Consider the following 24416-nt stretch of genomic DNA (forward strand, 5'->3'; position numbering starts at 1 on the left):
ATATTTTCCCTAACCAAGCTTTACAAAATTCATTGACTGTGTTGATCCATCTGGGAACCTCCCCCACCGGATTTGCATGCATTTGTTACAATCCATTCCTGTTTCTCACCTACTTCTCCCATTTAGCTCATCAATTATCCACTGTCACACTTCCTTGCCTGTCAAGATGCTTTGACTTGTGTCAACCTTGCCTGTGGCCAGTGGCCAGTCTCTAAGATCATCCCTGTCCTCCTCTTTCTGAATCGTACAAAAAAGTGAACCTATGAATATTCTCCCAGTTACCTGGAGGCTGGGTCTACTCCTCTGGTCAGTCCTTTTTACCTCCAGTAGGCTGTTTAAGGATACGTGTTCTCTTATGTTCTCCACTGGAATGTTCTCAGACTTATCTACTGGCTTCAACATCTCTGATACCAAAGCTCAGGAGAATTTTTTGTCTTCCACTCTGTGCCTGGTTATTAACTTGGGGTTGCGTTTCTTTCTTTGCAGCAATGTGGCATTTGAAGCAATGGTAGCAGAAATGGCAATAGCATTCCACAGGCAAGGTCTGAGTAACATGCTCTGGTATTGAGGATATAGTGGTGAATTCTTTGATAAATGTAGTGAGGGTTAAAATAAGCAGTGCCCATGAGCATCCCATGAGGCATGAAGTGCTTCAGAAAAATTGAGTTTCAGACACTATACTAAAGTGGATCTGAGTCAGTGACTACTGATCACATTGTTTGTGTCAATAAATTCTCTCAACAAGCCTTCTCCAGGCTGGTGGCCAGAGAAACACCTGCTATCATCACAGGTGCCATTGCACTGAAGCATGCTGTTCACAATTACATGGCCAAGTTTTAGGCAGAGCGCTCCTGCAAAAGTGACATTTTAATTGGACTTAAAATAATTCTACTCAAGAAATAATGCAGTAAGCTAAATTCTTCCTTTGGCACCTCTCCTTAAATCATATCTCTAAGCAAAACAACCTTGAAAAGGGGGAACAGAATTTGATGGCTAACCCATTCTGATTTCTTCAAATTGCAAGCAGTAATTCTTATTATAAGCAGTAATCAGGACAATGTGGTTATGTCACAATAATAGACTCAGGGCCACAGACAACTCAGTAGAGAAAGAGTGTTCAACAAATGATGGTAGAACTGTTGGATTTCCATGAACAAATAAAAACAAAACAAAAAAAAACTTTTGTTCATACATTGTTTACCAAATATTAAATAAAAGTGGTTCATACTTGTAAGATAAAACACAAAACTGTAACAAAACTTCTAGGAAAAAAAATATAAGAGGAGTTGAGCATGGTGCCATGTGCTTATAATCTCTGCTTAGAAAGCTGAGGCAGAATCATGAATTCAAGGCCAGCTTCAGCATCACAGTGAAATGTTATCTCAAAAAAAAAGTTTTTTAATTAAATAAAACACAAGAGAAAATTGTTGTGGACCTTAAGATAGGCAAGATAAAATATATTTCTGTTGTTTAAAACAACTTGGACAAGTTGTTGCATGTTCACACAATGGAATACTACTTAGCAAGAAAAGAAACAAACTATTGATATACGCAAAATATAGATGAATTTCAACCAACCTGATGGAGACTTCTGAAGCAAAGATTGCCTTTTGGAGGAGTCTATTTGCATATCAGGTAGAAATAACCAGTTCCTGATAGTCCTGCCTGCTCATCACTGTCTGGATACTGCTTAGAGAGAGATACTGCTTAGATACAGCCCCAAACAAAGGACTAGGAGGGCAATGCAGGCCCTGTAGAAGAAGGCTATACCTGCACTCTGGGTGGCAGAACAGCAAGTTCTCTCTTACAGGGAGATCTGAGCAGCTCCCCTCCTCGCCTGCCACAGTATCAAACAGGAAGTGTATGCTTTCCTTACACAGCTCTGATGTGTGCAAAAAGTTTCCAAAACTGTTTCTGAAAGGGTTGGAAAATTTATAATGTTGATAAAACATCATATATCTCCATGAAGTAGAAATGAGTAAAGATATCTATCAGGCAAATTACCCCAACTATTGATCAGAGGATTGGAGAAAATCCACTTCTATAAGTATTTTTTCTCCTTTTAGAGAAGGAAAAACAAATGACCAAGTGGTATACTGATCTTCTGCAAAAGATAACCCACCCCTCGAGATATATATATATTTTACCATGCCATAAATACACACACACACTCACATATATATATATATAATTTATATTTATATTTTTATATTTTACCATGTCATAAATATGTGTGTGTGTGTGTGTGTGTGTGTATATATATATATATATATATATATATATATATATATATATCCTTTCTCTCAGTATTCTGGAGATTTATTACTTTCCCTTAAAGGTAATATAGTAGAACATAATAATAATAGTGTAGAAGACAATTCAACTGCTCTCTCAAAGAAAATTCAACTCAAGAAGAACTTACATTTGCTGATAATCTTATCTCAAGTAGAAATCCTATAAAAGTATGTAGTTTGCTGTTGTTGTTGTTGTTGTTGTATCCTTGCAGCAGTTGCCATGTATAGGGAACAAGTCAAGGTAGAATGTAGAATATAAAGTCATCATTACAAAAGGTTCCATTTCAATTTTTCAAATTAAATCAAATCAGATATTCAGGTCAACATTCTCAAATAGGAAATAAATTTGCTATTTTGCTACTTTCCCAATCAAGGCAAAGGTAATAAATCTCCAGAAAACTGAGAGAAAGGACATGATGAAATACTCTGGCAGGTCCTTCCTATTTGAGAAGTGCTTGCATTATTAAGTCATATGAATAATTAAATAAGTATTTGCCACCTGCAGGAAACAGAAAGAGAGGTATAATATCAAGGACCTCTCCACACAGAGTGCAAGAAAAAAAAAAGAATTCCTGGAAATTATTAGTTCTAATTTGATAAACTGGCACAAATTTATTAATTCCCTATAGTTTTGTTATTGAGAAAGAGCACTTTCTAAAACTTTACTCATTCACTTTGATAGTTATACATTCTTCATATAACATATGTGCTCTTTTTCAATTAACTCTCTTCAACACAAAGACACAGAGATATACATATTCACATATACCCATTAAATTTTAAACTTGTAATATGATTTTGGAAATAGATTTTGAGTTATAGAAGAACAAGATTTTATACTGCTACTGAGTATTCTGCCTTAGGTTAGTCAGTTAATTTTTCATTTAAATTAATTTTTCATTCCCATTTTTGCAAATGTCCAAGTAATGATTGACTAAAATATAAATAAGCAAACAAAGATGCTCTTCTGCAAAATGGAAATGTATTCTGTCTCCAAAGCACCAACCAGAGTTTCTCACCTCATGTAGCATTTTGTCTAAGAAAAATGAGAAAAAGACAAAAAGTCCATGTGAAAAAGAAAACATCCAATAAATTTATGTATTTTCTTTTTTTTTTAATAACAACAAGATGTATTTAAAAACAGACTTCTCCAGTTGGCATTTTGAATGAAATAACTAACAATTATCTCCAACCCTTTTTATTTGCTTGCTCCTGGAGTCCTCTTGAAGCTTTAATTCTTGAAACTCAGGTGGCAGCACCAGACATTGTATTCCCAAAGGGAGAGGTATTAGTTAACCTTTTGCTGGTCATTCTTGTCTGAATGCAAATGGACAAACTCAAGCCCTCTTATTCATATCATGACGGTTATTAGGAAAAAAATTAAGTCAAACTTGCATATTGAAAATAAAAATAAAAACACAAAAAATCCCTTGCAGATAATAAATATTGCCGATTCACTTATATTCAACAAAGTCCAATTTTATTCACTCTTAATATCCTTGCAGTCCATTGTATCCTTTCTGCACTGATCCTTGTTTCAGTAGCTGTTTGATACCTTCTCTTGCTTCCTCTGTTAATTGTTTTGGAAAATCCACATCAAATGTGATTATTAAAGAGCCCTTGATACTGTTGTTGTCAAAGTTAGGGAGCCCTTCCCCCTTTTTCCATAGCTTGGCTCCTGGCCTGGTGATCTTATCCCGGGAAATATGTACCTTGTGACCATCCAAGTGAGTAATATCCATCTCAAAGCCGACTAGAGACTTAACTAGTGAGATTGTCACATTGGTGTACAAATCATCTCCTCTCCTTTCAAATATCCGGTGCTTGACAACTTTGATTCGGAAGCGTAAGTCTCCAGGCTCACCATCCACATGAGGCTCACCTTCTCCAATAAAGGGGTACTCCATGGCATCTCTCACTCCAGGTTCTATTTCTACTTCCAGCGTTCGTTCTCCATTCACTAATGTAACATTAGGGCACTCATCGCAGACTACCTCTTGGGTCATCTGGAAGCGACCTGGGCCCAGCTGGGTGGTCCCCATTTCTTGCCAACAGTTGCATTTCCGTTTGCCAGGAGCCTGCCTTGCCACAGGTTTATTTCTAACTTCTTCCACAAAACTTCCAGCATATACTTCTTCCAAAGTGACTTCTAGATCTACGATAATATCACTTCCTCTTGGAATATTTCTGTCTTGCTGGCCAGGGGTTCCTCCAAACATGAAACCAAAATCTCCAAAAAAGTGCGTAAAAATGTCTCCATGGGAGCTCTGATGACCATCTTTCGATCCTTTCTTCACCATATGTATCATATTGTTTCCGTTTTTCACTATGTGACAGAACCTCATAAGCAGCACCCAGATCCTGGAATTTCTCCTGGGCTTGGGGATCATCAGGGTTCTGGTCAGGATGAAGCTGCAGGGCTAGTTTCCTGTAGGCCTTCTTAATATCCTTTATAGAGGCACTTCGAGGTACCCCCAGGATCTTATAGAAATCTCGCTATTTTTTGCATTGTAAAATATGGGCTGGGGTTGTGGCTCAAGTGGTAGAGTGCTCGCCTAGCACCGGGGAGGCACTGGGTTCAATCCTCAGCATCACATAAAATATATTGTATCCACCTAAAACCGGCGATCACGGCCCCGATGAGGTACAGCAGCAACAGGCAAAAGGTGCCCAGGTTCTGCGGGCCCATGGTTCCTCAGTGCCGGCCCTGGTCCCACACACCCCTCACAGCCTCCACAGCCGCCGCATAGTCTTGCTAGCGCTCCCGGCCTTGTGAGGCCGCCTCACGCAGGGAGTCTCCTACTTGGTCCGCAAGCAGCTAGCTTGCACCACCTCCCCCCCACCCCATTTTTGGTGGCCTTTAAAATTTTGTAGTTTCGTCAGGTCCCTCATTTGCCTCACTCCTTCAATCATGTTACTGGCCATAGAAAATACAATGCATTTAAAACTTCATTTAAAGGAAATTAATTCTTTTGGATTCTGAGGTTTTAAATCATGAATGTGCTACTTTTTCAAAGCACCTTTTATGTTCTGCAATGTTATATTTTGTTCATGAAGACTGAACATGTTTTTTTTTATTTTTAAAATGTCTAGTACCTTGTGATATTTCTTATGATTGGGTTTTTCATTTTTTTGCTATAAATTGTTGTTTTTGCACTTTATTCCTGTATTCAGGCATTCCCCTCCTTATTTCATTCCATAAACAAGGATTGGTGACTTCTGTGTGACAGACATTGTTCTAAATTGCAGTAAACAAACCTGGTGAAGAAAGCCTGAAAATAATCACACAAGTCAATAAAAAGAGAAGGTCAAGCAATAAAATGGGTTATGAAAAAGCTAAAACAGGGTGGATTGACAGAAAATGACTAGGCACAGGGCTAGGATCGGTCTAAGTTACAAATAAATTGAGACCTGAATATCAGGAAGGAAGCACATATCTGAAGATCTAAGAAGCATGAGATAAGTTTCAGAGGATATCTAAATAATATAAGGATGGAACTGAAGTATCTTTTGTGTGTTTGTTTGTGGTCTTTTAAATCAGATAGGAGGAGAAAAGTCACAAATAAAATATATTTATACATTTATATCAAAGATATAATAAAGATATAATTTGTGGGCTGGGGTTGTGGCTCAGAGGTAGAGCGCTCAAGTACTATGCATGAGGCACTGGGTTCGATCCTCAGCACCACATAAAAATAAATAAAGATATTGTGTGTACCTATAACTAAAAAATAAATATTAAAAAAATATAATTTGTGTGACAGTAGTACTAAAGAAGAAAAAGGGAGGGTGAACTATTTAATTAGGAACAAAATTTCAATGTTATTGAAATTAAATTTCAATTATCCACAACTACATGGTTATAAATAAATCTTCATGGAAACCATTAAAAATATATAACTCAAAAAAACAAAATGACAGATTAAAATATAGCTATATAAGTAATAATTCCTCCAATAAGGAGGAATACAAAAGAGAGACAAAATATATTTTTTAAAATTAGCAAAATGGTACTACTTTAATGGAACTTAGGTATCTTGACCCTGTACTTCCTTAGGTTTACCTTGTTCTCTAGAACTAGAGCTGCTTTCATATTCCATTTTTCTCTTATTTACTTAGTCATTTGTTCTCTAAACCAATAATATTTTTGACAATTTACTGTGCATTTTTTTCCACTTTTAACACTGAAATAGCTCTGAAAAACTAAATTATTGATATACTAATAGTAAAAAATTGAAAGTTGAAATTTAACAAATATTACACAAACATCAATAAAATACATATAATTTTTTTTTCCTTTAAAAAAATTGTTTTAGGGGCTGGAGCTGTAGCTCAGTGGCAGAGCACTTGCCTAGCACGGGTGAGGCACTGAGTTCGATCCTGGAGACAATACGATGAAAATAACCAAAAATTAATGAGGCTAACAAATCAGCTCTCAGAAGTAATTTTAACCAATTCCTTTCTTTTCCCAAACATTAATAATCATATTTCTCAGTCACTGTACATTTATTTGTTTATTCCTCTCTAACTAAATTAACATTGTCAAACCAGCAGTTTATAGATTTTCCACTTTGGGCTATTTCATTGGCTTGATATTATCATTAGAAAAATGAGATAATGCATTCTATAGTCCTTTACTTATTTATTTCTTATGCTCCATTCAAGACAGAAAGCCCGAACATTTTCAATTAAACAATTCCAAAATCATAGACAAGAGGTAACATTGTTTATGGAGAAAATAGGCTGGAAGTACTAACAAGCTTGGCAAATCAATTCATGGTAACTCCCTGCACATTTTGTAATTCCAAAGTTCACTTTGAATCTTGCATTGTATTTTGTCATTCTGCTTACATTTCTTTGTCAAAGTAGAGCAATGCAACTTTTTCCTTTATTCTATTAGTGATCTTTAAAAGAAATTTAAAGTCAATGAAAAATCATAGCATTGTTCAAAGCTAAATTTCTCACTGACTTATATATATTTGTCCCAAAACATTTTTTCTTAGTTTCTTTTCATTTCTAATGCATTCTAAAATTGCATGCATATAAACTTTCTTAAAAAAGGTACAAAAAGTGATCTCACATAAAGCTTTTCAATAGGCAATATTTTTGCTTCCTTACTGAAAGGATTGTAATGGATTTGCATTGACTAAATAACCAGAGTAGATCTGCATTGTGGTGGATAGTGGATATAGTAATTATCCACAAAGTTTTTAAATATTATTATTATTTGACAATATGATACAAATCATCACACATATAATTTGCAATTCAATTTGAATTCTATTATGTAAATTCCATGCCTTGCCACACTAAATGAAAAAAAAATGATTCTCATTCTTTTCCAGAAATTTAAAGTTGCAAATACTTTTTCACTTTATTACAAGACAGGCTAAATCTCCATGGAATATGAAGATAGTAACATGAGATTACAATATTAAATAATCAAAAGTACAAATATGTATTGAGAACCTACTCTATGTCAGGCACAGCTATAGGTACCAGTGCACATGACTGATCAAACAGACCCTTCCCCGACCCCTGGGGGGGGGGAAAAAAAACTTCTCTTGAGACTATAGTTTACTTGGGTTGAGGGCTGGATAAATAAAATAATAAGTTAACATGGAATGTATTATTTGGAAAAAGTGCCTCAGGAAAAATAAAACAAGGAAAAGGGATAAGAACATCAGAAAGCAAAACTAGATGTATTTTTCAGTAGGCCAGGGAAAGAATTACTGAGGTATACATTTAAATAAAAACAAAACCATAGAAAGCACAGAAGAAGCCACACATATTTCTGAGGGGTAACAGAACAGCAAGAGAAATAGCCCTGAAGTGAGCCTAGCATGTTTAAGAAACAGTAAGGAAGAAAAGGGGACTATGAAAGAAAAAATGGTAGGAAGGAGAGTCAGAGAGATGAAAAGAAGGGGAGGCGAACTTGGAGACATCATGTGACACATGGCATTCTCCATGGATAGTTCCTCTTGGAGCCATGCAGTTGTGCATGACAACTCCAGGTGGGCTGGAGGATAAAGGGTGAGCTCGGATAGCATAATGACTTGGGCTTTTGTCCTGAGCAAAATGAAGACACTAGAGGATTTTGAACAGTACAGAAAAAATATTCAGATTTAAATTTAGCAGGATTACATTGACTGCATAATTGTTTTAAAAAATGAATGGATGAAAGAATGAAAATTAAGTGAAGAGGTACAACAGAGAAACCTAGGAATTCTAATTGTTTTTTGTTTTGTTTTGTTTTTTGTTTGGAAGAATCTGGTAAGAATGATGGTGGCCAGGATGGGAGAAAGAATCGAAAGGTCGTGAGAAGGGATTGGAATCTGATTATATCTTCAAGATTTGCTGAAGAATTGATGGTGATTCATCCTCGTAGCATCCTTTGAACCCACTTTGCTGTGTTTCGACACTTGCAGAACTGCCAAAGTGCCTTTAAAGACTTCAGGGACAGCCAGCTACCACTCCACTCAGAAAACACAGTCCTAGCCTCAGTCTGCAAGATCAGTGACCTAAGCACCAGCTCAGAAGCACCCCAAAACCTAAGGCCAGGATTCAGCTTTATGGAGCTGCTCCTCTGCTCTCCTGGGTTTAAATCACTTTACCCTCTTCCTTTTGTTCTCCCAACTCTAGGAATGTAACTGCTTCCTGAAATTGTTACTTCCATGATGTCATCATATTCTCTTTTGTCCTTTTTTAGTTTTAAATATCAAGTCAGCTATTCTCTACAGTGCATTTACTCCATTAAAATAACCCGTATGGTTCATATCTCCTAATGATCATTGACTTTTATAATGCCAGCAGACGCTAGCATGGAGGAAGTAGAATCAAAATATTTTAAATAAACAAACATGAAAAATTTTAAGAATTGGTCTTAAAATTGGCCCTTGATAGATGTAGAAAACTCCAATAAAATAAAATAAAATAAAATTACTTTTAAGACTCAACTCACACACAAAAAAAAAGGTGTTCAAGAAAGGAGATGCTAAACAGAAAAAAAATTTGAAAACTTAAAAAGTTTGCAACTTAGTTTAAGACCCTGTCTCAAGAAATAAAAAGGCTGGGAATATGTCTCAATGGTTAAGGGACCCTGGGTTCAATCCCTGGTGCTAAAAAAGAAGAAATAAAGAAATGGAAATTAACCTAGAAAACCTGAACTCCAAAGAAAGAAAAAGTGTAAAATCAAGCAAATTTGAAAATTTGAACCAATGAAATTCTTTAGATACTGGAGGCTTGGTTATTTCAGAGCGATGAGTTCTCTAGGGTTTTTTGGTTTCTTTCTTTCTTTTTTTATTGTTTTTCTTATTTTGTTTGCCTCATCTATCCCAGACTGAGTGATAAAGAAAACACAACATAATGCCAATTAACAATACAAGCAATAGTAAGTGTTGGTGAAGATGTGAGGGGATAAGCACTCTCATACATTGCTGGTGGCACTGCAAATTGGTGCAACCACTGTGGAAAACAGTATGAAGACTCCTTAGAAAACTTGGAATGGAACAACCATTTGATCCAGCTATCCCACTCCTCAGTCTATACCCAAAGGACTTAAAGTCAGCATGCTATGATGATGCAGCCACATCCATATCCATAGCAGCTCAATTCACAATAGCTAAACTGTGGAACCAACCTAGATGCCCTTCAATAGATGAATGGGCAAAGAAGCTGTAGTATATATACACACTGGAATATTACTAAGCATTAAAAGAGAATAAAATTATGGCATTTGCAGATAAATGGATGGAGCTGGAAAATATCATGCTAAGTAAAGTAAGCCAATCCCAAAATACCAAAGGCTGAATGTTCTCTCTGATAAGTGGATGTTGATTTATAATGGGGAGACTGGAGGAACTTTGATTGGGCAAAGGGGAGGGAGGGTAAAAGTGGGGGCATGGAGGCAGGAAATATGGTGGAATGAGATGAACATCATACATGACATACATCATGTATGACTGCACATATGGTGTGACTCTACATTGTGTACAACCAGAGAAATGAAATGCTATGCTCCATTTGTATACAATGTGAATTAAAATTCATTCTACTGTCATGTATAACTAATTAGAACTCATTTTTTAAAAAAAAGAAAGGGGCTGGGATTATGGCTCAGTGGTACAGTGCTTGCCTAGCATGCATGAGGCACTGGGATCGATCCCTGGCACCGCATAAAAATATGTAGTATTCATCAATATGTAGTAAATAAATAAAGGTATTGTGTCCATCTACAACTAAAAAAAGAAAACACCAACAGACACAGACAAAAAATGTCTCCTCCTCCAAATCTTTCCTATCATGACTAATAATATTAGGCAACCAAGCAAGATAGAAAATTAGTCAACAGCCTCTATGTTCCATTCAAACTGCACAGAAAACAGAACAAACCTAACAACAAAAAGAGAGAGAGAAAGAAAAGAAAGAAGAAAAACAACAACTGTGCCACCATCCAAATCCCCACCATCAAAACCCAGGTAAGAAAACTGCACTTCAACTCTCATGGAGCTCTAACTAGTCACTCTAATACTTTTGTCAGGGAAATGTCAGTGAAATGTTAAGAAAGAACCAGTGCTTTATCTCCACTGGGTGGTAATAAAGTGGCCACCCTGTGGGGTCAGTGGAGATCATGTGGGGGGCTTGGAATTAAACCCTTACACAGGGGACTGAGGTACCCATTCTTTTCCTGCCCTATTGGTGTCAAAGGAGGCTTAGTGGGGAGTCAGGGCTTTCATCAACATGAAGTAGGCAAACCCTCTCTTGAAAGTGTCTAAAAGGCCCTGTGGAGGACAATATTAGGTAACCTTGCCACTGCCAGCCAGTGGTGCTCATGGAGGCATAATGGAGAGCCTGATCCTGCCCACCCTCCCACCCCTACCCCCACCTCTGCCCACCAGTAACAAAGAGCACTCCTGCCTCAGTTTTACGCAAGGCCAAGGGGAACCTGGACTGTTTACCCAAGCCTGGCAATAACAGTGTGATATTCTTCTTTCCTATTGGAATGGGAAATTCAGAGGATTACTGCTACATCAAAGATTTAAATGAGATCCCAAATCTCACAACATAATAACCACAATACCCAGATTCCAATGCAATTAGGCAACTCATCATAGTAGAAAACAAAGAAATTCTCACCTAGAATGAAAAAAAGACAACAGCTATTGACAGTAAGGCACAAATGTTAAAATTACCATAGAAGGATTTCAGAGGATCTACATTAAAAATGTTTCGATGACAATTTTATCAACAGGCTTAGAGGAAATGAAAAGTTATAATCTCAGTTAACAAATAGAAGATATAAAGAAGTCCAGAATATAATTTTTAGAACTTTCTGGGCACAGTGGCACATGCTTGTAATTCCAGTGGCACTGGAGGCTGAGACAGGAGGATCGCAAGTTCAAAGCCAGCCTCAGCAAAATTGAGGTGTTAAGTGATAAGCACCTCATTTTTGATAACTCAGTGAGACCCTGTCTCTAAATAAAATACAAAATAGAGCTGGGGATGTGGCTCAGTGGTTAAGTGCCCCTAAATTCAATTCCCAATACAAAAGAAGAAGAGGAGGAGGAGGAGGAGGAGGAGGAGGAGGAGATGATGATAAGCAGAAAACAAAAATAAAATGACAAATTTAAGATGAACTTATAAATAATTACATTAAATATAAACAAAAAAAAGGCATCCAAATTAGAAAAGAGGAAGTCAAATTGACACTGTTTACAGGTGATGTGACCTTATAAACAGAAAACCCCATGGACATTACCATAAGGCTATTAGAACTAGTAAACAAGTATAGCAAAGTTTTAAGACACTAAATCAACATACAAAAAATTAGTAACATTTCTATATGATAAAAGTAAATTATTTGAAAAAAATTAAGAAATTAATCTTCTCAAAATATTCCCATTGTTAAGGAGGAAGAGACAGAGGCTGCTATTGGAGCCCCTCCTACTGCCACTGAGGGTCCTGAGACCAAGCCTGTGCTGATGGCTCTGGCTGAGGGCTCTGGCACTGAAGGTCCCCGCTTGGCCTCACCTAGTGGCAGCAACAGCTCAGGCCTAGAGGTGGTGGCTCCAGAGGGTACTTCAGCCCCAGCTGGTGGCCCAGGTACCCTGGATGACAGTGCCACCATTTGCCGTATATGCCAGAAGCCAGGTGACTTGGTCATGTGCAACCAGTGCGAGTTGTGCTTCCATCTGGACTGCCACCTGCCTGCCTTGCAGGATGTGCCAGGGGAGGAGTGGAGTTGCTCCCTCTGCCATGTGCTCCCTGACCTGAAGGAGGATGGCAGCCTCAGCCTGGATGGTGCTGACAACACGGGCGTGCTTGCTAAGCTCTCACCAGCCAACCAGAGGAAATGTGAGCGTGTCCTCCTGGCACTATTCTGCCATGAGCCCTGCTGACCCCTGCACCAGCTGGCTACCGATTCTACTTTCTCTCTGGAGCAACCTGGTGGCACCCTGGACCTGACCTTGATTCGTGCTCACCTCCAGGAGAAATTGTCACCCCCTTACAGCTCCCCCCAAGAGTTTGCCCAGGATGTGGGCCGCATGTTCAAGCAGTTCAACAGGTTGACAGAGGACATCCCTGCAGTCCATCATCGGCCTGCAGCGCTTCTTGGAGACGCGCATGAATGAGGCCTTCGGTGACACCAAGTTTTCTGCTGTGCTGGTGGAGCCCCTGCCGCTGAGCCTGCCCAGTGCTGGCCTAAGTTCCCAGGAGCTGTCTGGAGGCCCTGGTGATGGCCCCTGAAGCTGGGGCCCTTATGGCCTGGCCATGCCAGCTCTGATCTGTCCTGGTACCCCATCCCTATCCCAACCCTGGTGGCCTAACTCCTACTCCTTGGTGGCCCCATCCTCAGTCCCTCACAAAAATGGTTTTTACTTCTATGGATTTAATAAAAACTTCACCAGTTAAAAAATAAAAAAGAAATTAATCGTATTTCTACTAACTACAAAAAATAAAATAAAATATCTGGGAATGAATTTAACCAAAGAAAGGAAAGAGATCTATAGTGAAAACCAAAACACATAGACCAAAAAAAAAAAAAAAAAAAAAATCAAAGAGAATACGCCCCAGATTGAAAGACATCATATATTCATGGATTGGAGAAACCAGTATAGTTAAAAATGCCCATACTACCCCAAATGATCTACAGTTTCAATGTAATCCTTACCAAAATACCAATGGCATTCTTCATAGAAATAAAAAAAAAAGACAATTCTAAAATTCCAGTAGAGTCACCTCAAACTCCAAATAACCAAAGTAATCTTGAGTAAAAAGATCAAGGTAGACATCATCACCACTACCCAACTCCAAAATATACTATAAATCTATGGTAATCAAAACAACATGGTATTGACATAAAAACAAACACATGGACCAATAAGACAGAATGCAAAGCCTACAAATAAACCCATGCCTCTATAGCCAACCGATCTCTGACAAAGGAGCTAAGACAACACACTGAGAAAAGAACTGTTTGTTCAATTAATTGTGGTAGGAAAGCTGGATGTTCATATGCAACATAATAAAACTAGGTCACTATCTCTTACCATACACAAAAATAATTCAAAATAACAAAGACTTAAACCATTTAGCTACTAGAAGAGGAAAAATGCTTCAGGACTTTAAGATGGGAGATATATATATATATATATATATATATATAGATAGATAGATAGATAGATAGATATATTAAATAAGATTACTAAAGCATAGAAAACAAAAGGAAAAATAGATACCTGGAATTTCATCAAACTAAAAAGCTTTTGCACAGCAAAGGAAACAACCAATCAACTGATGAAGAGATGAACTATGATATGGGAGAAAATACTTGTATGCATTTGACAAGAGGTTGACTTCTGAAATATATAGAGACTCAAAAAACTCAATAGCACAAAGCAAATAATCTGATTTTAAAATAGGTAAAAGACTTGAGTAGATATTACCCAAAAGAAGACATAAAATGGCAACAAATTTATGAAAAATGCTCAACATCACTAATCATCAGAGAAAAGCAAGTCAACACCACAATGAGATATCACTTCACATGGTTAAAGGGCCTATTACATGCACATATTAGCAGTGCTAGCTATCTGGGTGGCTGAGACGAGAGGATCACTTGAACCCAGAATTTTAGTACTAGCTTGGTCAGTATAGTAGGATATTGTATCAAAAACCAGACTAGCAAACAACAACAACAAAAGGTTATTATCAGAAAGACAAAAGATAACAAGCACTAGCAAGAATGTGAAAAAACAGGGAATTCTGCAACACTATTGGTTGGGATTTATATTACTACAGCCATTATGAAAATAGTATAAAGAGTCCTCAAAAATTTAAAAATGTGATCCATTTGATCCCAATACTGGGCATATACACAAAGGAAGTAAAATCAGCTTGTCAAAACCATCTGTATTTCAATCTGTATGGTTCACAATAGCCAGGAAATTGAACCAACTTAAATATCCATCAACTGATGAGTGGATAAGAAATGTGGGGTAGTTCTGCAGTCTGGCTGGGCACAAATCACAAGCCACTCAAGCAGGAACAAACTTTATTTCTGAACTCCCTCGAACACCACGTATGCCGGCCTTTCCTGGGGACACACCACAAACCAACCGGAAATCCCTCCTCTGGCACTTCCCCAACTAATTCAAACTCCCCAGGAATCCCTGCGAGAACTCCAAAGTAGCCGGCGCCTGAGGGGGATGGCAGGGGTCTAATATACAATTGAATACACAGCTTAACATAACCATCATCATCTCAATGGCTTGCTGGTGTCACCTCAAACATTCCGTTCTAGCAAAAATGCCATGCGTCATTCTGACTCGTCTATGGCTCTCAGCAGGGTAGGTATATATAATGGAATACTATTTGGTAATAAAAAGGATGGAATTCTGTTATTTACAATGACATGGATAAAACTGGACATCATTAGATTATTATTGTTATATGAGGTAAACCAGTCATAGAAAGACAAATGCCACATGATCTCATGCATCTGAAAAATCAAAATGAGTTGATCTCATAGAAGTTTAGAATAGAATAATGATTACCAGAGGTCACAGAATAGGGAAAACAGAGATGGAAATAATTTAGTTGATGAGTATTAAATTACAGATAGGAGAAATAAGTTTTAGCTCTATTGTACAGCAAGGTGAATGTAGAAAATGTGATGTGCTATATTTTTCAAAGAAATTACATGAAACAATCTTGAATGTTTTCAACAGGAAAAAAACTGACAAATGTTTGAGGAGATAGATACATTAAGTCTGATTTGAAAACTATATAATGTCTGCATGTATCAAAAATCACAAGCTCCTAAATATGTATAATTTTTCTGTACTAATTATAAATAAATAAAAATTAAAAATAAATAAATGGTTTAAATGCCCCAATGAAAAGAGACTGATACTGTAAATTGACTTGCAGCCAAAGTAGACATCGCCTGCATGTTGTTCTTTTTTTGCAAAAAAAAATGACATTTTTTCCATCCAAGCACATGTGACTCAATTTCCTATCACGCTATTATATAAACAGCAAGAAAACTGAAGGAGAAAAGTGACTTCTGTACCCACCAAATTTCTCTGCATGGTCTTATTTGAGATAATTGGCATAAGAATCTTGACATTTTTTTAATATTTGGAAACATCAAATAAAAACAGAAACAAAAAAGAGAGAGAGATTGAGAAACCCAACTATATGCTGTCTATAAGGAAATAAGAAAATCACTTCAAACATAATAAAGGTAGGCAGAAATTTTTAAAGACAGAAAAGGATATACCATGAAGACGTTAATAAAAAGAAAGCAGAGGTGTCTATGTAAGATAAAATAAAATAGACTTCACAACAAAATAAATTACTAGGGATAGAGAGAGAAACACTGCATGAAGATAAAAGGGTAAATTGAACCCGAAAACATAGAGATCCTTATTTTGTATGCACCAAACAACACAGCCTCAAAATACATGAAGTTGACATGAAAATACATGAAAACTGACAGAGCTGAAAAGAGAAATAGATAACTTCACAATTATTATTGAAGTTGTCAAAGCTCTGCTCTTAATAATAACAAAAATACTAGATAGAAACTCATAGAGGATGAAGAACTCAATAATATCATCAACCAACAGACCCAAACAGTGGAATAATGTACCCAGTAGCAGAAGAATTCATATTTTTTTCAAGTGTTCACCTAATATGAACCGAACTAAACCACATGGTGTGCCATAAAAGAAACCTCAAACTCTAAAAACTAAAAAACAATAGGGCATGTATTCCCTGATAACAATGGAGTCACATTAAAAATTAATAATTGAAAGGTAATAGAAAAATCTATAAACACTTAAAAACTAAACAGCATGCTTATAAATAACCCATGGATTAAGAGGAAAACACAGGGGATATTTTAAAAATATGTTGAATGAAAGTGAAAATATATATTAAATTTGGTGGGTCACAAAAATAAAGAAAAAAAATTAATAGTAGTAAAAGTTTACATGAGCAAAGAGTAAATGTCAAAAATAAGATGACAAACTATGGAACCAACCTAGGTGCCCTTCAGCAGATGAATGAAAAAAGAAAATGTGGTATGTATACATAATGGAATATTACTCAGCTGTAAAAAAAAATGAATGAAATTATGGCATTTGCCAGGAAATAGATGGAACTGGAGAATATCATGCTAAGTGAAATAAGCCAACTCCCCAAAAAACAAAGACTGAATGTTATTTCTGATATGTGGGTGCTGACTCAAAATAGACAGAGGTGGGGAGGCAGGGAGAGGGGGTTGAGGAGGTTCACCAGATTTGATAGGAAGGAGTATGGAAAAGGGAGGGCAGATGGGAATGGGAAAGACAGTAGAATAAATTGGACATAACTTTCCTATGTTCATATATAAACACATGACCAGTGTGACTCCACATCATGTACAACCAAAAAATGGATGTAATACTCCATGTATGTAGGATATGTCAAAATCATTCATAAAATACATTCTACTGTCATGTATAATTAAAAAGAATTTAAAAAATAAACAAATAAAAGACAAATACCTAGCAAGAATGTCAAAGAAAAAAGAGAAACTACACAAATAGACTTCAGCAATATATAAAAAGAATGATATATGACCATGTGGTATATTTATTCAAGCTGACAAGGGTGGTTTGATACTGGAAAGGCACCATATTAACAAGCTAAACAAACAAACAAAAGCCTGCATAATTATATTAATTGACAAAACCTAACACTCATTCAAAATAAAAATTTTCAGAAAACTAAGTATAGAAAGGACTTTTCTCATTTTGATAAAGAGCATCTCAGAAAGCCTGTGGCTAGCTTCCCACTCTATGGTGAAAGACTGGAAGTTTCCCCTAAGATCACAACATAGCTAGGTGTTTGCTCTCACCACTTCTATTCATTATTGTTCCAAAAGTTTTCATGAAGTTCAGTAACACAAACAAAGATCAGGGAAGGAATGGAGATTAAAAAGAAAGAAAGTTTTTCCTGTTTGCTGTTGACATGATTAGAAAACACAAAAGAATCAATAGACTTTAATGAGTTTGGCAAGATTACAAGAAGATCAACCAAAAAAATCACTTACATTTTTATATACTACAATAAACACATGGAAATCAAAATTAAATGTAATATACCATCTTAAATCACTTTTGAAAAAGTAAATGCACTGGACTCCAGCATTTAGATGTAGGCAATGACTTTCTCAATAGTACTCCTGAAGCTCAGGAAATAATGCCAAGAGTTAATAAATGAGATGCCATCAAATTAAAAAGCTTCTGCACAGCAAAGGAAACAATTAGGAATGTGAAGAGAAAACCCACAGGATGGGAGAAAATCTTTGCTAGCTACTCTTCTGATGGAGAATTAATATCTAGAGTACATGAAGAATTCAGAAATTTAGTACCAAAAAATACAATAACTCAATTAAAAATGGACAAATGAATTAAACAGACACCTCTTAAAAAAAGAAATACAAATGACCAATACATATATAAAAAATAAAGTTCAACATCATTAGCAATTAAGGAAATGAAAATCAAAATTATGCTGAGATTTCATCTCACACCAGTCAGAATGGCTGCACTTAAGAATACCAATAATTCGTGAGAATGATATATAAGAGGAAAGGAGGGGTAAGACAAGATAATACAAATGGAAGAAACGATTTACAGTAGAAGGGGTAGAGAGAGAAAAGGGGAGGGGAGGGGAGGGGAGGGGGGATAGTAGAGAATAGGACTGACAGCAGAATACATCAGACACTAGAAAAGCAATATGTCAATCAATGGAAGGGTAACTGATGTGATACAGCAATTTATATACGGGGTAAAGTTGGGAGTTCATAACCCACTTGAATCAAACTGTGAAAGATGATGTATTAAGAACTGTGTAATGTTTTGAACGACCAACAATAAAAAAAAAAAAAAAGAATACCAATAATTCGAACTCTAGATAGGGCAGAGGGGAGGGGGGAGGGACAGTCATGGCATTAGAAATGATGGTGGAATGTGATGGTCATCATTATCCAAAGTATATGTATGAAGACACACATTGGTGTGAATATACTTTGTATGCAACCAGAGATATGAAAAATTATGTTCTATATGTGTAATATGAATTGTAATGCATTCTACTGTCATATATAAATTTTTAAAAAAATTAATAAAAAAGAGAGGATGCAGAGAAAAAGGAACACCTTTACACTGTTGATGGGATTATAGATTAGTGCATCCACTATGGAAATCAGTATGGAGGCTCCTCAAAAAACTAGGCATGGTACCACTGAATGACCCAGTTATACCACTCCTAGGATTCTGAAGAATTAAAATCACCATACTACAGTGATAGATGAATACCCATGTTTACAGCACCACAATTCACAATAGCCAAACTATGCAACCAGGCTAGGTGTCCATCAACAGATGAATGGATAAAGAAAATGTGGTATATATACACAATGGAAGTTCTATTCAGCCATTAAAAAAAAAAAGAATTATTTCATTTGAAGAAAATTGATGGAACTAGAGATCATTACGTTAAGCAAAATAACCCAAACTCAGAAAGTCAAGAATCGTATGTTTTCTCTCAAATGTGGGAGCTAGAGAGAAAAAATGAAAAGAAAGTTGGGAGACAGAAATCTAGTGAAAATCAAAGGGAGTTCAGTTAAGAAAATGGCCAAAGTGTAGAAAGTGGGGAGGGAGGGGGAAAGTGCTGGGAAGTGATATCAGTCCAATTGTATTGGCATATTGTGTGCATTTGTGAATATGTAACAACAAATTCCATCATTATATACAACTTTAATGTAGCAATTAAAAATGTGGAAAAATAAAAATAAATAAATACATTATATATATTTAGTGAAACACCCATGGGATCTGTGTTCTGAAAAATCATAAAATGCTTATGAAAGCAGTCAACAAAGACCTAGATTAGCCAGGAGGCAGACTGCATGCATAAATCATGGTTTTCCAGATAGAAATCTGGTAGCTCAGTAAAGGTAGCACATAAAATTAACTGTCTCACTGCATCATGGATTAGGAGACAACATAGCAATGACAAATAAATTGATAAAGTTCTATTACATTTTCTATCAATACCCATCAAAATTACTTTTCTAGGTATAGACAAGATTATACCAAAACATGTGGAATGGCAAGGGAATTTGGATATACACAACAATTTTGAGAAAGACAAAAGTGGGAAGAATTATTCTACCAAGCTTATGTTATAGCCATAGTCATCAAAACTGTGCAGTATTGGTAGATGGATAGTCACGTAAATCAATGGAACCATAAAAAACTCAGAAATAGACCCACACAGCTGATTTTATACAATGGTGCAAAAACAATTCAATAAAAAAAGGGTAGCATTTTTAACAAATAGTACTAGGGCAATTAGATAGTCACAGGCAAAAAGAAAAAAAAAGTTCATACAAAAATTTTTTAAGTTATAGATTTGCATGTAAAAATAAACGCTATAAAATATGTAAAAAAATAACTAAGGAGAATATATTGGGAAAATAAGGCTCAGCAAAGAGTCTTCAGACATGACACCAAAGGCATGATCCAAAAAGTTAGGGGAAAAAATTCTAAATTCAGGCTGGTGTTGTGACTCAGTGGTAGAGCGCTTGCCTTTACGTGTGGGGCACCGGGTTGGATCCTCAGCACCACATTAAATAAATAAATAAATAAATGTGTTGTGTCTATCTACAATTTAAAAAAATATTTTTAAAAAATTTTAAACTGAATTTCATCAGAGTTAACTATGTTTGTTCTATGGTGAAAAGAAAAGCCAGCAGGGCTGGGATTGTGGCTCAGTAATAGAGCACTTGCCTCGCACATGTGAGGCACTGGGTTCGATCCTCAGCACCACATAAAAAATAAATAAATAAAATAAAGGTATTATATTGAACTAAAAATATCTTTTTATTGGTTGTTCAAAACATTACAAAGCTCTTGACATATCATATTTCATACATTAGAATCAAGTGGGTTATGAACTCCCATTTTTACTCCAAATACAGATTGCAGAATCACATCGGTTACATATCCACACTAAAAATATTTTTTTAAAAAAGAAAAGAAAAGCCATAAAATAAGAAATTATATATATATAATATATATATATTTGAAACCCTGTATTCAACAAAGGACATAAATGAAGAATATGTGAGTTCTCAAAATTCATTAGCTTAAAATAAATTTTTTAGAAAATACACAAGAGACATGAAATTTCACCAAAGATGATCTGTCAAAGTCAAATGCAATATTCTAAGCAAACCCCTTTTTATGGGTCATGAGGAAGGACTGAATACAGATTATTTACTACCACTATCCAACTCTAAGATATTGACAATACAATAAAATTAGTAAAAAAAAAAGCAATTTATAAGTATTCACATCCTTCAGTACCCCTCAAACCCCAGTACCTAGTCCAAAACACTACAATCAGTTTTAAATTAGTCACTACATCAAACTTAAGAAGATGAAATACCATCTTTATGCTTATTGTGAGTGAAATATATATACAGTACTAGGTTCTTTAGTATTTAATATTCATTTTAAATTTCCCCAAAACCTCATGACAGAGATAATTATCCTCATACAAATGAGGATACTGAGATTCTGGATGTCTATACTCACTTGATAAGTCCACAAATTTAGTTAAATTATGAATTCTAAATATGGTTGATCTTATACAAATAATCTTTCATTTACATTTAGAAAAGAAAAGATGGTAAAATATAATTTTTTTAAAAAGTGGTTTGGATCAGTATGAAAGAATAAGTCCTGGATTTATCCTGTCACCTGAATTAACTTTTAAGAATGGACATAATATATGAAACCACAAGCACCGAAGACATTGGATATTTAACAGAGTAGGAGCCCTGGCACAAAGAGAACAAACTGAGGTGAAGTCCAGTGGTCTTCCCCCCAAGAAGAGAGTAGCCTGTGAGGCCAAAGAGCTAGAGTTTGCAAGGGAGAATGCAAAGAGAGAGCAGAGAATCTGAAGAGCAGCAGAGACTCCCTCTAAACTAATTAAGTACAGATCGGCAGAAGTATGTGAAGAAACTATCCAGGATTGTGGAAAGAACAACCCAAAAGTGTTAGAGGTGTAATCTGCAAACTATGACCAGTGGACTAGCCATCTCTTTTTTGTAAATTAACATATGGCACTTAAATATTCTTACACGACAAAGGCAGAGTTTGGGAGTGGCAGCAGAGCCGGCATGCCTTCCAAGCTTAAAATGTTTACTATTGAGCCCTTAAATGACCTAACTTCTGAGTCAGGAAGGAGCTTTTGGAAGGCAGACATGGCATCCAGAACACAAATTTTACAAGACACATGCTGACGTGCAGCTCCACACTTGGATGAGCCTGAAGTGAACACCTCCTTAAATGTTAGACTCCTGACACCTTCCTTACTCCACCCTAGTTGCAGCCTTGCTTTTTTTAAAAATTGAAATGACAGATATAATTGCCAGTTAGTAACTAGAGCTGGCTTAAGCATATCACATCTCTACCAAAAGGGGTGGGGTGGATAATTAGTATAGTAGCTAATTTTACATGTTAACTTGACTGAGCCTCTAGTTGCCCAGAATGTTTTTTAATGAGATTAACATTTAAATAAATATAAGGAATAAAGAGATTGCCCTCTCTAATGTGGAAGAGGGGGGTTTAAAGAGTTGAAGGTCCAAATAGAATAAGAAGGCTGACCCTTCCCCAGAAAAGAAAGACATTGGCTTTTTCCTGCATTTAGACTCCAATAGAAACATCAGCTCTGAGGGATGTGGGGGGAGGAAGGGAGACAAATCCCAAACACATATGACCTATTAACTCTTTCTCTGGAGAACCCTCTCTATTACCACTAGGAAGGAGCAAAAAAATTGGTAGATCAAAGAGGCAGAAGGTGGCAAAGTAGCTCCAGCACCAAAGAGCATAAGGAAGTATTTGATTCCCTGGTTCACAGGTTGTAACTTGTTGTCCTCAGTAACAAGTATGATCTCACTGTGGAGATCTTTAGTGATCCAGCTCAACACCATCCAACACCCAAACCCTGTGTGGGTGAAATTTGTTCCAATTTCATACTCATTGCTGTGGTCTCCAGATCCATATATTGAAATCCTCACTCCCAAGGTGGGATCTTTGGCAGGTTATTAGGTCACACAGAAAGGCCCAGGCAAGGTCTCTCATCCATGCTGACATCTAAGATTTGTGTACAAAAGCAGCTCAAAAGGAGCAGCTCATCAGAAGACACATCAAACAATCACATCCACTTTATAGTGGACTTCCCAGTCTCCAGAACTGTAAGAAATAAACTTCTGTTGTTTATAAGACACTTAATCCATGATTTTGTCCTAAAAATTGAAAAGGAGGACTAAGACATCCACCAAACCTGTATTTTAATTTAACTTTCTATTACAACTTCTCATCTTAGGACATGCTCCCTAAAATGCCAAGTATTTCACACTGTTTCAGATTGTATATACCTGTTATCTTGGCCTTGCTAGACTTCATTCATTCTTTTGGAAAGAACATTTTTATGATTGTGGGGATATTGTTTATCCCTTCATATATGGGACTAGAAACATGAACCAGGTTTCAATAGGTCAAAGTTGTGATTGCTTTCACAATAGCATGGGACCGAATCTAGATCCGTAAGAATTAGCCCCAGGATTTATGTAGAACCATTTGCAAGTATTTGTTCATTTTTCTAGGGTTGCTAAACTGCTAGAATACATGTCTGGAGATCTACATGGCCAATTTTGCCATATTTAATTGCCTAAAAATAAAGCCAAGGCAGATGAAATCAATGCCAAAAGAAGAGGATAGTATCTATACCAAGCAAACTAAATATCTGAATCCAGCTGTCTCTGAAGATAGCACTGTTCTTCCTAGTTATAAAAGCCAATGATTTTTATTTTCTTTTGTTTTGCAAAAGTCAGCTTGAGCTGGGCTTTTGTAGCATTCTATTGAAAAAGATCTGACTCACATAAATGGAAAATTAAAAAACAAGTTCTCTCTGGTTTCTGGCAGTCTCTGTGAGCCTGGTTAGAAAGCCCATTCTTGCTGTGCTGAAAGATCCTGAGTTTGAGTATACAGAATTGAACTAGGACAAATTAAGCAATCCAAATGTTTGGTTTGTAAGGCTGAATGTCGTATGAATTTAAAGCATGTGATTTGCAATAATAAAGGGTTAGCATTACATTTTTGCTTGCCCATTTGTTAAATGAGGGTTCTAGGGCAGGCAAATTATTAACTTTTGTAAGCCTCATTGCTCGCAGCTATTAAATGGATCTATACTATCTGCCTCATATCCTGGGCATTCGAGAAGAGAAGATGACAACAACAGTAGCTAACAATTACTGAACACCCACTATGTGCAAATCATTGCTCATGTATATGTGTGTCTGCAAGAGCTCACGGATAAAATCTATTAATATGCCTGACTGAGACATCTTGGCAACAAGCAAGGGAACCCATATAGTAGAGCACCTATTTCTATTTAATTTTAGACAGTAGGAATCCAGTATTTTCTTGTGTTTATTGGTTATTTTATTGGTTAGTGACTTTTGAGTCACAATCAATAAGATATAAGATTATGAGG

At 36.3% G+C, this 24416-nt stretch overlaps 2 pseudogenes; one reads left to right on the top strand and one right to left on the bottom strand.

Annotated features, from left to right (window-relative positions):
* Positions 1 to 3476: 3476 nt before the first annotated feature.
* LOC101969903 (dnaJ homolog subfamily B member 11 pseudogene) lies at positions 3477 to 4983 on the bottom strand (annotated as a pseudogene).
* A 7204-nt stretch (positions 4984 to 12187) lies between these two features.
* On the top strand, positions 12188 to 13220 carry LOC144375744 (transcription intermediary factor 1-beta pseudogene; annotated as a pseudogene).
* Positions 13221 to 24416: the final 11196 nt, after the last annotated feature.

Source organism: Ictidomys tridecemlineatus, chromosome 3 (genome assembly GCF_052094955.1).
Source record: "Ictidomys tridecemlineatus isolate mIctTri1 chromosome 3, mIctTri1.hap1, whole genome shotgun sequence".
Lineage (NCBI taxonomy): Eukaryota > Metazoa > Chordata > Mammalia > Rodentia > Sciuridae > Ictidomys > Ictidomys tridecemlineatus.